Below are 15,058 nucleotides of genomic sequence, written 5' to 3' on the forward strand. Positions count from 1 at the left end.
GCATTGAACTTTCCAAATTGTGAGCGGATAATGAAGCCATGAATTGCACAATTACAGAACTGAAACAAGTTAAGACTTTGCTGACGACAGACCTGGCCAACAGTGAAAATAAAACAAAGCACAATGACAAAGGTTATGCTGCAGACAAAGAAGTATAATACAGAATTAAGATTGGAAAATGTAAATGCGACACTGAAGTGCACGGGACTAGAAGAAGAAATAGCATTGGAATGACTCAGACATGCTGAGAACCACTGAGCTGAATGAAAGGAGTCATAGGTTTGCAAAACAAGTTGAAAATAAAACACCAGACAAATGTTTGGCTGAAATTGTGATACAAGTAGAAATGACGATTCCATTTGCGAAATGTCAATGTCCAGCAAGTACATGGCAGACCTCTCAGAAAAAGAAAATTCGAGTCCATTCTAGGAATGAACAGAGTGCACAATCCCTTCGGAAGGAACGGGACAAATCCACAGCATCCAAAAAAAGCAGACGGATTGTTAATGAAGAGGAACACAACTTCGAAGGAGTGCACAAGGCAAATCAAATGGAGATAGCCAAGTACCAGAAACACAGAGTACTATTACCATTCCTCCAAACGTGACAGGCCGAGATGTGGGAGAAATGTAAAGCCTCAAGACTGTCTGAACTTTTAAATCAGAGGATTGACATGGGGGAGCAGGGAGAGAAATTAAGATTGTATTACAAATAGTTACACTCCATTGGAAACAAAAATTTTCACTGAAGAAAGGAGGATGTTGTATGAAGTTGTATGTTCCTGCGTGCCACTGTGATGTAAAGGTGCTCGATAGAGCAAGGGTTAATGTGGGACTGGAGAATAGCACTGCCCACGGTATGATGTATAGACTCACATGGTAATAGACTGAGAGAGCAGTCTTGAGAGAACACTCTGGAACCAGCCTGCATGGAGGTAACAGTACCATGCGTGACAATAACCTGGGATCTGTAAATAGTTAAAGATTAACAATAAACGGTTCATGTTTAAATATACAAATCTCAAGATCTCATCATTAGGACATCTAAAATAACCCATATTACAACAAGTGTTACTTGCCACTTGTCAGCCCAAGCCTGAATGTTGTCCAGGTCCTGCTGTATATGGACGCGGACTGCTACAGAATCTGAGGAGTCGCAAATGGTGCTGAACGTTATGCAATGGCTCGTTTGGTTTCATTCCTTTTAGACTTTGTAGTGATTTGATACGTTCGAGTGACTTGTTGAGCCATTTCAGAGGGCATTTAAAAGTCAACCACATTGCTGTGGGTCTGGAGTCGCATGTAGGCCAGGCCAGGCCAGGTAAGGACAGCAGATTTCCTTCTCTAAAGGACATTTGTGAACCAGATGGGTTTTTATCACAGTGGTTTCATGGCCACTATTATCAAGACTAGCTTTTAATTCCTGATTTACTAATTGATTAATAGTGGGATTTGAACCCATGCTCCTGGAGTATTAGCCTGGGCCTCTGGACTGCTAGTTCAGTGACATCACTATGCCAACACCTCCCACCACCCCACCACAAACTGCAGCCTTGTCCTCATTGTCCACATCCTGAGAACAGATAATTAAAAAAAATGTTCCAAACACCGGACTGGTGTGTTTAAAGTCTCAATGCATTTTACCTCCTCTGAAATTGGGGCAAAATGCATGTTTAGTATGTCTGCTATTTGTTTAAATTAAACAAGTTCATCATTTGTACTAATTCTTTTTCATATATGTGTTGCAGTGTATTGTCCTTCTAGTGTGCAGAAAAATAAACATCAGTCCTCCAAAAGTAAATGTCACAGATGTATCCAGTTGGCTACAAAAATAAGCAGGTCGAGCAAATGGCAGCGTTTCTGTGATTGTAAATATGCTGTATTAGAAGTGACAGTGCCCGATTCCAGTGGATTTGAAGATCAGAGGTACTTTGAAGTTTGATCATATTCACATGTTGTGCATGTTTATTGTAGATGAGCTGAATTTAACAACAAAGGAATGCACCCATTTATCAAGTAGGTATCAGCGAATGGGTTTTATCTTAAGGGTATTGACTCAAGTTTTAGAATTTTTGCCGCTTCAGATTAAAGTTCCCAAATTAATGTAACAAATCAAACTGGTTTGATGAAGTCACTGTGCAGAAATTACTCTCAGTGTCGGGTGTTAGTTGTAGGTGAATAAGACTGAATACATCTCCACAACTGATATGGCATTTTTATTTTATTCGTTTATGGGATGTGGGTGGCGCTGGCTAGGCCAGCATTTATTGCCCATCCCTAAATCATGCCATCTCCAAAGAGAAACCTAAATTCAAGCTTGGTGTGCCTGTGAAACAGAAATTCACAGAGGAGGAGATTTACTAGGATGGAGACAGCCAGATCATAGCGACTGGAAGGACCTTTGTAGACATGAATAAAGAGATTGCTCAATTTTATAGCCGCTTGCTGCTTGGGACAGTGGATGGAGAATGCGGAGCGAAATGGCAGTATCATATCTACATGATAGCAGTTTGATTTTCATTCCCCAGTAAATGTTCTGCTTGTTTCTGGGGGTGACAATGGGGAAAGCATTGACGCCTATGTCAGGGATCCACTCAAAAATGGCAGCAATTGGACATCTCTCTCATCCTTACTGAAAACATGGTGGGACGGAGACCAAAGTTGCCCCCACCCTCCACTTATTTCAGGAAAATAATGTAGCAAATCATTCTTTGTATTATCTTTCTGGAGCTTCAGCCTTTTAAAAACGCGTTGAAGGCCTTGGTGTATGTAGCCCAGCTAGAACTTCTTTTTATGACAATTTTATCATGTTAAAAGATCATCAGCAACACAGGTCTTCAGCGTGGTGCTGACTGTGGCTAAGCTTCATCTTACTGACTATGCTACCAATTGCTTTCCGTTTCCTTTCTGTTCAGTATCATGTTAAATCAAAGTGCCATTAAATAAAGCTTTTGTTTATGTTTGCTGCTCACCTGTCAGGCCTGAGCATGGCAGATGGCAGCAGAAACACTGTAATTATTCAAGCTAAGTAATTCTCTTTTCTCCCCACACAAGAATTATTTATGTAATACTGGTGTTTAAAAAGTGATCATTTGCAGCTTCGCAAAATGAGCAAGGTGAAAATCTGTCAGTCTAATTTATTTTTGGTTGAGTGGGAACAGGTCAGGAGATTAAAACATATAGTGATGAATTTCCACACGTGATTAGTGTGCTGTTATACCATTGGAAAAAAGGTTTGCACTGGCTGATTGTCGGGAGAGGTATTATAATGGTAGTTTCCTGGGTGGGCCAGTTGTAGGAGCAATTGCCGTAAATCCCTTGTAAAACAGGTGTAATATGTTGGGATGCGTAGAAATTAGAGTGCAACCGTAAAGACCCGCTGTTCTGGGTGGAAACTGCTGCAGCAGATAAGGAAGGCAAGTAGATAAGGAAGGAGCAGTACTCAACTCCCTCACTTGACTCTCATCTAAACTTCACTGCGTCTCTCATCAATCATTTTCTGATAGTGTTTAAGAACGTCTTCTATAGGAGCAGCTGGTGCTTGCAGTCAAGCAGTCAGCAGTGTCCATTGCATAGATAGAGAAGGCAAATGTCACGGTTTCACAGACTTCAACCTGTGAACCACCCATGAAGAATTTGACATTAGCAGACACAGTTTACTGGGTGTTCGTGCCAACAGATTTACAAGAGATGTCATTGGTGCCACCTTGAGGGAGGTGAGCTGGCACTGAGTAAACGCACCCCAGATCTGCAGAAAATTGCCACAAGACATTCAGTGACCTTGGCAGCACAGACAAAGTAACACACCAGTCTCCCTTGGCCAGGCTGGACACTGGCACACTCCTCATCCTCTAAAAGAGTGTATTTGTGAATGTATCCTTCACAATGTTACCACTACAGAAAGTTGTTGCAATAGCGCTCCAGGTTGGCTGGCAGCTGACACATTAGGGCTGAATTCCCCGGCCCTGTGGTGCAGGCTTGGAGGTGTTGGGGGAAGGGGAGAAATGGAAAAATAGGGGGAACTGCATCAGGATGGTTCTCCGATGTGTTCCCGCCACTGGAGAAGGTTCCCGGGGCAGCAGGAATGTGCTTCTGCTGCCCGCTGAGGAGAGGCTGACCAGGGGCCATCGGAGCCCCAAAAAGGAGGCCACAGGCAGGAAATGCTTCTGCCAGAAGGGTTGCCCCTCCTCTGAGGGCCCTAAGCTTCTGCCCTCAGAAATTTTAATTTAGATTTACCCTCTGAGGGCACCTCCATGTTGAGCTGCTGAAGCTCCATAGCTGCTTGCCCTCTGATTGGGTAAGCAGCATCTGGTGCCCGCCATGATGGCAACATAGAAACATAGAAACTAGGAGCAGGAGTAGGCCGTTCGGCCCTTCGAGCCTGCTCTGCCATTCATTATGACCATGACTGATCATCCAGCTCAATAGCAAGCTTGGATGTGGCCAGTTAGGAGGCTGCTTCTGGGAAGATGGCTCTGACAGTCTTGCTCCCATTTTGTCCCAATATTGGGGGTCTTGAAGTCAGGGGGAAAATTTTGCCCAATATCTTCAGTTTGTGATACTTTATTCATGTCATCCCTGCCAATTTTTCATCTATTGACGAACATGAAAGAATTGTTGCTCAGGGACAATGGATATGCCCTGAACACACAGCTGATCAGACATCTGCGCATCCCTACCACAGCTGCAGTCAGAGTCATGGAGCCACCAGGTACAACATAGAGCATGCCTTTTGGCATTTTGAAGCTAATGTCCAGATGCCTTGATTACTCTGGGGGCTCGCGATAGCATGGCCCCAACAAAGTTGGCCACATTATTGTAGTTTCCTGCATTCTGCATAAATTGGCAATGCAAAAGAGATTGTAATTGAGGGTGGCACAGCAACAAGAATGGGAAGAATAGGATGAAGGCAAGGGATAACCACAAGTAGATGAGCTAACACAATACACCGCAGCTTGTCAGCTCAGAGAGTAATTGATTGAGCAGTGCTTTTGGTGACCTCAATCCTCTTACATGAAAATTCCTGGTTATCGATTCATAATTTCCTTGATTTTGTACTAAAGAACTTGGAAACCATTCAACCAACATCTGCTTCAATGACTTCCTGACAAAGGCAGGCTTATACCACCACATTCCTGACAACGGATGGCTTAGTGGTATTATCGCTGGACTAATAATCCAAAGACCTAGAGTAATGCATTGGGGACCTGGGTTTGATTCCTGCCACGGACCCAGATAGTGGAGATTTGAATTCAATAAAAGTCTGGAATTCGAAGCCTAATGATGATTATGAACCATTGTTGTAAAAACCCATCTGGTGTCTGGCCTACATGTGACTGCAGCAAGGTTGACTCTGAAATGCCCTCCGAAATGGAAGAGCTGTCTCACAGACTAGTCAAGCAACAGAATATCCCAGACACCATTCCAGCAGAGATGGTGGCACAGGGGTATACAGTTGGAGGGAGTTGTCCTGGGAGGCTTAAACATCGACTCTGGCCCCCATGAAGTCTCATGGCATCAGGTCTTGACAGGGACAAGGGAACCTTGTCCTGATTACCATGCCACTGCCCTCCCTCAGCTGATGAACCAGTGCTCCTACAAAGCACTGAGGGTGACAAGGGTGCAGAATGTACTCAGGGTGGGGGACTTTAATGTCCATCGCCGAGTGTAGCTCGGTAGCACCATTACTGGCCAAGTCCTAATTGACTGCTGGGCCTGCAGCAGGTGGTGAGGGAACCAACAAGAGGAAAAAACATACTTGACCTTATCCTCACCAACCTGCCTGCCGCATCTGTCCATGACAGTATTGGTAGGAGTGAGCACCGCTCAGTCGTTGTGGAGGCAAAGTCCTGCCTACACATTGAGAATACCCTCCATCGTGTTGTGTGGCATTACCACTGTGCTAAATGGGATAGATTTCAAACAGATCTAACAACTCAAGACTGGACCAGCATGAGGCGCTGTGGGCTATCAGCAGCAGAATTATATTCAAACACAATCTGTAACCTGATGACCTGGAATATCCCCCATATTACCATCAAGCCAAGGGATCAACCCTGGTTCAATGAAGAGTGCAGGAGGGCACCCCAGGAGTAGCACCAGGCATACTAAAAATAATGTGTCAACCTGGTGAAGTTATAACACAGGACTACTTTGGTGCCAAGTAGCAAATGATGGACAGAGCTAAGCGATCCCACAACCAATAGATCAGATCTAAGCTCTGCAGTCCTGCCACATCCAGTCATGAATGGTGGTGGACAATTAAACAGCTCACTGGAGGAGGAGGCTCCATAAATATCCGCAACATGATTTGGGAGCCCAGCACATCAGTGCAAAAGATAAAGGCTGAAGCATTTGCTGCAATCTTCAGCCAAAAGTGCTGAGTGGATGATCCATCTCAGCCTCCTCCGTAGGTCCCCAGCATCACAGATGCCAGTCTTCAGCCAATTTGATTCACTCTATGAGATATCAAGAAACGTCTGAAGGCACTGGATAGTGCAAAGGCTATAGGGCCTGACAATATTCCGGCAATAGTACTGAAGACTTGTGCTCCAGAACTAGCCATGCCCCTAGCCAAACTGTTCCAGTACAGCTACAACACTGGCATCTACCCGGCTATGTGGAAAATTGCCCAGGTATATCCTGTACACAAAAAGCAGGACAAATCCAACCTGGCCAATTACCGCCCCATCAGCCTACTCCCTATCATCAGTAAAGTAATGGAAGGGGTCATCAACAGTGCTATCAAGCGGCACTTACTTAGCAATAACCTGCTCACTGACGCTCAGTTTGGGTTCCGCCAAGACCACTCAGCTCTTGACCTTACTACAGCCTCAGTTCAAACATGGACAAAAGAGCTGAACTCCCAAGGTGAGGTGAGAGTGACTGCTCTTGACATTAAGGCCGCGTTTGACCAAGTGTGGCATAAAGGAGCCCTAGCAAAACTGGATCAATGGGAACCAGGGGAAAACTCTCCACTGGCTGGAGTCATACCAAGCACAAAGGAAGATGGTTGTGGTTATTGGAGATCAGTCATCTCAGCTTCAAGACATCACTGCAGGAGTTCCTCAGGGTAGTGTCCTAGGCCCAACCATCTTCAGCTGCTTCATCAATGACCTTCCTTCCATCATAAGGTAGGAAGTGGGGATGTTCGCTGATGATTGCACAATGTTCAGCATCATTCGTGACTCCTCAGATACTGAAGCAGTCTATGTCCAAATGCAGCAAGGCTTGGACAATATCCAGGCTTGGGGTGGCAAGTGACAAGTAATATTCGCACGACACAAGTGTCAGGCAATGATCATCTCGAACAAGCAAGAATCTAACCATCGTCCCTTGATGTTCAATGGCATTACCATCACTGAATCCCCCACTATCAATATCCTGGGGGTTACCACTGACCAGAAACTGAACTGGACTAGCCATATAAATACTGTGGCGACAAGAGCGGGTCAGAGGCTAGGAACCCTGCCACGAGTAACTCACTTCCTGACCCCCAAAGCCTGTCCACCATCTTCAAGGCACAAGTCAGAAGTATGATGGAATACTCCCCACTTGCCTGCTTGAGCGCAGCTCCCACAACACTTAAGAAGCTTGACACCATCCAGGACAAAGCAGCCCACTTGATTGGCACCACATCTGCAAACATTCACTCCCTCCACCACTGACACACAGTAGCAGCAGTGTGTACCATCTACAAGATGCACTGCAGGAATTCACCAAGGCTCCTTAGATAGCACCTTCCAAACCCACGACCACTACCATCTAGAGGATAAGGGCAGTAGATAGATGGGAACACCACCACCTGGAAGTTGCCCTCGAAGTCACACACCATCCTGACTTGGAAATATATCGCCCTTCCTTCACTGTCGCTGGGTCAAAATTCTGGAACCCCCTTCCTAACAGCACTGTGGGTGTACCTACGCCACATGGACTGCAGCGGTTCAAGAAGGCAGCTCACCATATTCTTCTCAAGGGCAACTAGGGATGGGCAGTAAATGCTGGCCTAGCCAGCGAAGCCCACAACCCGCAAATTAATTCAAAAAAACTATAGACCAAAGCTTTAAAGTGTTCAAGGTCATCCATTTATTGCCAAACACAATATTGCACTGCATTCTTTTGTCACTGAAGTTATCAAGCTGTCATGCTTTCCTTAAAAGAAGATTTACTAACTCTATTACTCCTACGAATTGCAACCTTGACGGCTTCAGCAGAATTAGTGGACAGCTGCTGTTGTTAAGGTGAGGACCCCTGAGATGCTTCTGGCTGGCATATTCGGGGAACTTGAAACTCTTGAGGGCACGGCTGCAGACTGCAGCATTCTGGCTGCTAACTGCCAGCACCACGGTTGGCATTGGCGGGGGGGGAAAGAAAACTGGCTGCAGCAGTCTTTAACTTGGAAAGGAGTCATTCTGCTTGAAAACAGAAAATAATCAATCTCTTCCAGGGTCAGTTATCTTAGCTTTGATATTTTATTGTTGTCTTTTAAATACCACTGCAGGACTCACTACAGCTCTCATAGAAGACATGGGATGGAATACAGGTGCAGGAACCAAGTGCTGCCCCATTTTCCACTCCTACGCCGCACTTGGTGAGCAGAGCTAGTCTTTTCTAAGATTCCTTCTTCACTCAGACGAGAATTTCATGCTAAAAACTGAGGGCAGATAGGGAATTGGGAAAGAGTGGAAAGCTGCAGTTGCCTTGGAGGTGTGTGCTGTTGGAATGCTGCAAGAATTGTTGCTTGAATCCTTGATTTTTCTCAATAGCCTAAATGCAGAAACAAACGATAAAGAAAATTGATTTGACGGCTTAAACACTGGGAGCTCCCAACAATTCATGGAGCCTTGCTTGCTATCTAGATGTAAAATAAGAGCTTCTGCAAAATGAGAATTGTTGCAAGTTCAGTAAGGGGTAAAACTAATTGAGTTATTTTTATTAATTGTTCAAAGTTGTTTTAGAATTATTTGCTTTACAGCAACAATCGTCAAAACATAGAACGGAATTTTACAGCCCCAATGTGGCAGGGGTGGGGCTGCAAAATGCAGCGAGCCATTCAAAATTCCATTGGCTTTGGCGGGAATGGAAAATCCAGCTGCCGGGAGAAGCCATAAAATTCCAGCCATAGTTCTTTAACAACTGGAAGCTGGCAGAGTCAGAGCTGGTGGCCTAACACAGAAGTGAAATATTGCAGATGCAGGTAATTTGAAATAAAAACAGAAAATGCTTGAAATACTCAGCAGGTCAGGCAGCAGCTGTGGAGAGAGAATTGAGAGTTAACCTTTCAGCTTTAAGAACTTTTAGTTCGGACAAAAGCAGATCGACCCGAAATGACAGGCTGGATTTTACATCTTGCTCATTGGAAAAGTTGATGGCGAACCGACCAAGTTTAAAACAGGCTGCCCCTGCACCGCGCCGCCCCCCCGCAATAACACTCTGTAAGAGGTCTGAACAAGCAAAGAGTGAGACTCCCACCCCTCAGTTGGAGGAAGTCCCACGCATGAGAGCTGCCAGGCAATCTGATTGGCTGACAGCTCTAGCAGTTCCAGCAGCACCAAATTCATTGGTGGGTGCTGCTGGGACTGCGAGCAGTCTCATGTTGAAGAGAGCATGGATCCCAGACTCAGGTATGTCCGGGACTTTTGGGTGAGAAGGGATCAGGCACCCTGGGGAGGCGTGCAAAGGGTGGGGGGGAGTGAGTTTGGAGGCCAGGTTGGCAGGCACAAAGTGGGGGGGTGGTATCTTCTTGGAGAAGTGGCTTCCACCGATACGCAAACGAGGTACCCCCCTCTTCCTTCCTGCTTTCTTGCCAACCGCATTATGGCGTGGGCAGTGTAATATTCAGGTTAATTGGCTTGTTAACAAGCTCAATTGCCCATTAATTATTTTTTAAAAAATGATGGTCAGGCTGCCCATTTCGGTTCCAGCCCTCCTACCATCTAATGGGAAACCAGCGTGTTGACACTGGATTATATGCACGTGCAAGAACGGCACCTGTCTTGTTTTGCAAACATAAAATCCCGACTGTTAACGCTGTTTCTCTCTCTGATGCTGATGAGTATTTTCAGCATTTTCTGTTCTGCATCTGAGAACTGGTATAGCTGTTGCTTTTTGCATTTTATGACAAATAAAAGTAAGGGAAAAAAACCAAAAATAATAATTAGGTATTCAGCATTTGAAAGAATGCATTCAGTGCGCACAGTACTCTGATAAATAAGTACCATTCATCTCTCACAGCTGCCACTTGGATTTAACAGCAACTCTGGAATTTACACCTGATTAAATTATGATATTGCACACTTTTTCAGGGACAAACAATGGGAAACTTTGATAGATGACATTCATGAAAGAAGCGGAATGCTCAGGCAATGACTGAGAGTTGAAGCAATTTAGGTCATTTCAAAGCGATTTCATCCATTTTCCTGGAGCTGGATTGCGGGGTTACTCACAGCCCTTTGCAGATTCCCATCCAGCTGAATGACCGGCTTGGCTGCACAAATAAAACCCAAAAGTCAGCCTTTTGAAATCTTGGGGTTGGATTTCATAGCAGGTGGAGTATTGCTCGCCCCCCCCTTACCCCACCCCCACCCCCCACACCCCCTTCCCTCCCCCGTTGCGAGAATTGGGCGGCACCTCTATAGTCCAAGCAGCACCAGAATTCAGTAAGAAAAGAAAAGTACAGCACAGGAACAGGCCCTTCGGCCCTCCAAGCCTGCGCCGACCATATTGCCTGTCAACTAAAACATTTTGTACTTCCGGGGTCCGTATCCCTCTATTCCCATCCTATTCATGTATTTGTCAAGCTGCCTCTTAAACACCACTATCGTACCTGCTTCCACCACCTCCTCTGGCAGCGAATTCCAGACACTCACTACCCTCTGCGTAAAAAACTTGCCCTGCACATCACCTTTATAGTTTTCTCCTCTCACCTTAAATCTATGTCCCCTAGTAATTGACTCTTCCACCCTGGGAAAAAGCTTCTGACTATCTACTCTGTCCATGCCACTCATAATTTTGTAAACTTCTATCAAGTCGCCCCTCAATCTCTGTCACTCTAGTGAGAACAATCCGAGTTTCTCCAACCTCTCCTCATAGCTAATAACCTCCAGACCAGGCAGCATCCTGGTAAACCTCCTCTGCACCCTCTCCAACGCCTCCATATCCTTCTGGTAATGCGGTGACCAGAATTGCACGCAATATTCCAAGTGTGGCCTAACCAAGGTTCTATACAGCTGCGGCATGACTTCCCAGCTTTTATACTCAAACCCCTGCCAATGAAGGCAAGCATTCCATATGCCTTCCTGACTACCTTATCCACCTGCGTTGCCACTTTCAGTGACCTGTGGACCTGTACACCCAGATCCCTCCGCCCGTCGATGCACTTAAGGGTTCTGCCATTTACTGTGTAATTCCTGCCTGTATTCCAACAGTAGTGGCTGCTGCTGTCGGGGCTGCAGGCATGTCCAGAAAGAACTTCGATGGATCGCGGAGCCTTCAGAGCAGGGAGGGATCAAGCAGCCTAGGGAAGGGGTTCGGTGGTGGTGGTGGTGGGGGGCGGTGAGGGGGCGGGGGGGGGGGGGGTGGTTGTGTGTGTTTGGGAGGCCAGGTGGGGAGGAATAAAGGGGGTAATATCTTTGGGGGGGATGCCCCTGATGCGCAAAGGGCACCCCCTGAATGCTGTGCCCCCCAACCTTCCCTCTTTCACAACAATTTTTTTTCAAAAACAGGCTCCTCACTCCTGCCCACGCCAACCATTGAACATGTATTTCACACATGGGCAGTGTGTGAAATATGGGTCAGTTGGCTTGGTAACAAGCTCAATTGCCCATTCATTATTTATTTCAAAATGGCAGGCAGGCTGCTGATTTCTGCACCCGCTCAGCCAGCATATTGTAACAACGGTTTGGGGGCGGGCAGGAAGTTGGCGGGCTTGCTGCCCCCCCCCCTCACTGATAACACACCCAGCGGGGTCCCGGGGTCAGAGGCGTGGTTGGAGAGGACGTAACATCCAGCCCTTGGTATTGGTCAGTTTATAAATGAATTAGTAATCAACACTGCCAACGGCCACAGAGTCGAAAACGTGAAGCACACCTGAAAAAATAAAGAATTGGAAGTCTAGAATTACAATCATGTGGCTTATTGTGGGAAAAACACCTGTGGTCATATTTTCCATTGGTTAATACATTTGATGAAGAAATTAAAAAGTATGTAATTGGGTACTAGGAAGTGATAAGCTTGGATGGCTAGTGTGGTTTAATAACTATTCTTTTGCTACTGTTTCAACTGTTGTAGCTACTCTGTGCTTGCTCTCATCCTTAAATGTATGTTTCTTAAAGAGATCCATAGTCTAGTCCTCAGCCGTCCTATTTTACACAGAACCTACAGATCTCTCAAGCCACTGCTCACAGTCAGAGAAACGACACACCATTTTGTAAACAAAACAGCATAATAACATGTAATACTAAATTTATTATTTTGGTGATAAGTTACAACTGTCCCTTTAAAGTCTAATTTTTACTGACAATCGCATTCTGAGGTGAGGCCAATTGAGGCCAATTCCTCGGGCATATTGAGTCAAATAGCAACTTCCCATTCTAATTAAGGAACTGAGAAGTTATACCTGTCAGGAAAGACTAAGCAGGCTGGGGCTCCTTTCTTTGGGATAAAGAATCGGCTGAGGGGATGACCAGATAGAGGTCTTTCAAATTATGAAGGGGATCAATAAGGTAGAGAACTTGTTTCCACTTGTAGGGTGAGACCCATGGGTCTAGGGGCCATGAATGTAGATCATCACCAGTAAATCCAGTAGGGAGTTCAGGGGAAACTTATTTAATCAGAGATGATAAGAAATGTGGGATTTGCTATTAAATACAGTAGTTGAGGCAAATAGCTAAGATGTATTTAAAGGGAAGCCAAATACGCATTTGAGAGAGAAAGGAATAGAATATTGTGGGATGCGGTGAGATGAAGTATGTTGGGAGGAGGTTCATGGGGAATGTAAACACCACCATAGCCCCCTTAAGCTGAATGGCGTGTTTCTATGTTCTAAATTCCACGTAATACCTTGAGGTCAGCTCATTATAAAATTCATTTTCAAGTGATTGTTTCTCTGTAGATCAGCATCAGAGGGAAGCAACTGGCTTTCTGTCCCTATTTTGGTACGTTTTTAAAGATATGACAAATGTGGCCATTAGCATCACGTGATAGATGGTTGTTTTTATCACACGGAAGGAGCATATGATTTAATCCATTGTATCAGGTAACAACTGGACCAGAACTATTTTCTTGTCAGCCACAAGGAACTACGACAAAAAAAAAGCTGTCAGCAATAGTGAAAGCCAGCTGTAACCATAACAACTCCGGTCTCATTGGCCCTCTCCCAGCTCAATAAATAGCTAAATAACTAGGATCCCTTCTGTCTTTGATACAAAACTCACTGATCTGATAAACAAATAATTTGCTGGCTCTCCTTGTACCCTCTTTATAAATTGATGAATTATTAAGACGCCTTCTGTCCTTCACGCCAAACTTCCTGATTTGATGAGCAATTTAGTTTTCACACACTTCAGACCCACTCCTGATAAATTATACACCAAATAGAGCCCTACAGTCCTTCACATCAAACTAATTGAAACCAGTTTCTGCTCCTTACCACTGTTTTGCGTTATGACGTTCAATATACAAGCACTGTATTTGGAGAGCATGCTTGGAATAATTTCTTTAAGATTTATTCTATTGATGTGGGCAATGTTAGCAAAGCCATATTTATTACCCATCCCTAGTGTCCCAAAGAAAGTGGTGATGAACCTTCTCCTTTAAATTGCTAAAGTCTTTGTGGCAACGGTGCTTCAACAAGGTTGTTAAGTACAAAATTCTGGGATATTAACCCAACAATGATGAAGAAATAGTGATATATGTCCAGGTCAGGTTGGTGTGTGACTTGGAGAGGAACCCAGAGGTGATAGTGTTCCCACAACATTGCTACTCTTACCCTTCTAGGTGACCAAGGTCAGTGGAGGGGGAGTTACTATTCAGTATTACACAGTATTTACAGCATAGTAACAGGCTATTCAGCTTGACAGGTCCATACCATTTATGCTCCACACAAGCTTCCTCCAGCTTTCTTTATCTAACCCCAACAACATATCCTTCTATACTTTTCACCCTCACGAGCTTATCTAGACATTACTGTTGAAGTAATCTTAAAAAGAGTTGTTCCAGTGCATTCTGTAGATCTTCTCCACTGCAGCAACTGCCTAATGGTGGCAGAAGGGTAGATACAGAGTTCAGTTGTAGGAATAGCAATTACTCGAACAGTTTGACAGACATCTGAATCCCTAACAGTAAGGAAACGTTCCTGCTTTTTGTTTTTCCGGGATAAATTATTTGGGATGGGAGAAAAAGTAGCAAATGTGTGATCATGAAGTTTCACATGCTTTGTATATATTTTCTCTGGGGGTCCTCATTAGTGTTTGCTTTTTGATAAATTTTGTTTTGCTACACCCCTCCCAAAAGTCCATTGTAAAATTGCAGACTGTGCTCTAGTGAAAATATTGACACTCTTTGCACCGGAGAGCTCTTTACTTATCAAGAACATAAACATATTAGAAATTGCAAGGGATCATTTAATACTGTGTGAACCCAAATATGATTTATGTTCATAGATTTGTTGTCATGGAAACTGATGTGTAGAAATGCCATCACATTTTAAGGATGATGGTACACACAGTGGTTAACTGCTGGAGGGGGGAGACTGGGGGAGGGGGTGACAGGGGAAGGGGGAGACGGTGACTGGGGGACGGGGAGGCAGTGACTAGGGGAGGGGGGAGATTGGGGGATGGGTGACCGGGTGAGGGGGAGACTGAGGACCGGTTGGGGGGGGAAGAGGGTGAGACTGGGGGAGGGGGAAGGGGAGAGACTGGGGAGAATGGGATAGGAGGAGACTGGTGGAGGGGGGAGAGACGGGGGAGATTGGGGGAGGTGAGACTGGGGAGAGGGTGACTGGGGAGGGGAGGCAGAGACTGGCTGAGGGGAGGGGGAGACTGGGGTCGTGGGGGGAGGAG

The 15,058-nt window shown here is 45.2% G+C and overlaps 1 protein-coding gene across 5 annotated transcripts in view; it reads left to right on the forward strand.

Annotated features, from left to right (window-relative positions):
- rgs7b (regulator of G protein signaling 7b) overlaps positions 1 to 15,058 on the forward strand; it is a 458,499-nt gene that overhangs the window by 125,074 nt on the left and 318,367 nt on the right. The window contains exon 1 of one of the 5 annotated variants that reach the window (XM_078557264.1): positions 14,224 to 14,338. The exons of the other annotated variants lie outside the window; for them this stretch is intronic. The gene's annotated coding sequence lies outside the window, so the exon portion shown is untranslated. Of the gene's footprint in view, positions 1 to 14,223; positions 14,339 to 15,058 lie in introns of those variants that run through there. 5 annotated transcript variants of the gene reach the window in all.

This window comes from Cetorhinus maximus, chromosome 14 (assembly GCF_964194155.1).
Source record: "Cetorhinus maximus chromosome 14, sCetMax3.hap1.1, whole genome shotgun sequence".
NCBI classification, from domain to species: Eukaryota; Metazoa; Chordata; class Chondrichthyes; order Lamniformes; family Cetorhinidae; genus Cetorhinus; species Cetorhinus maximus.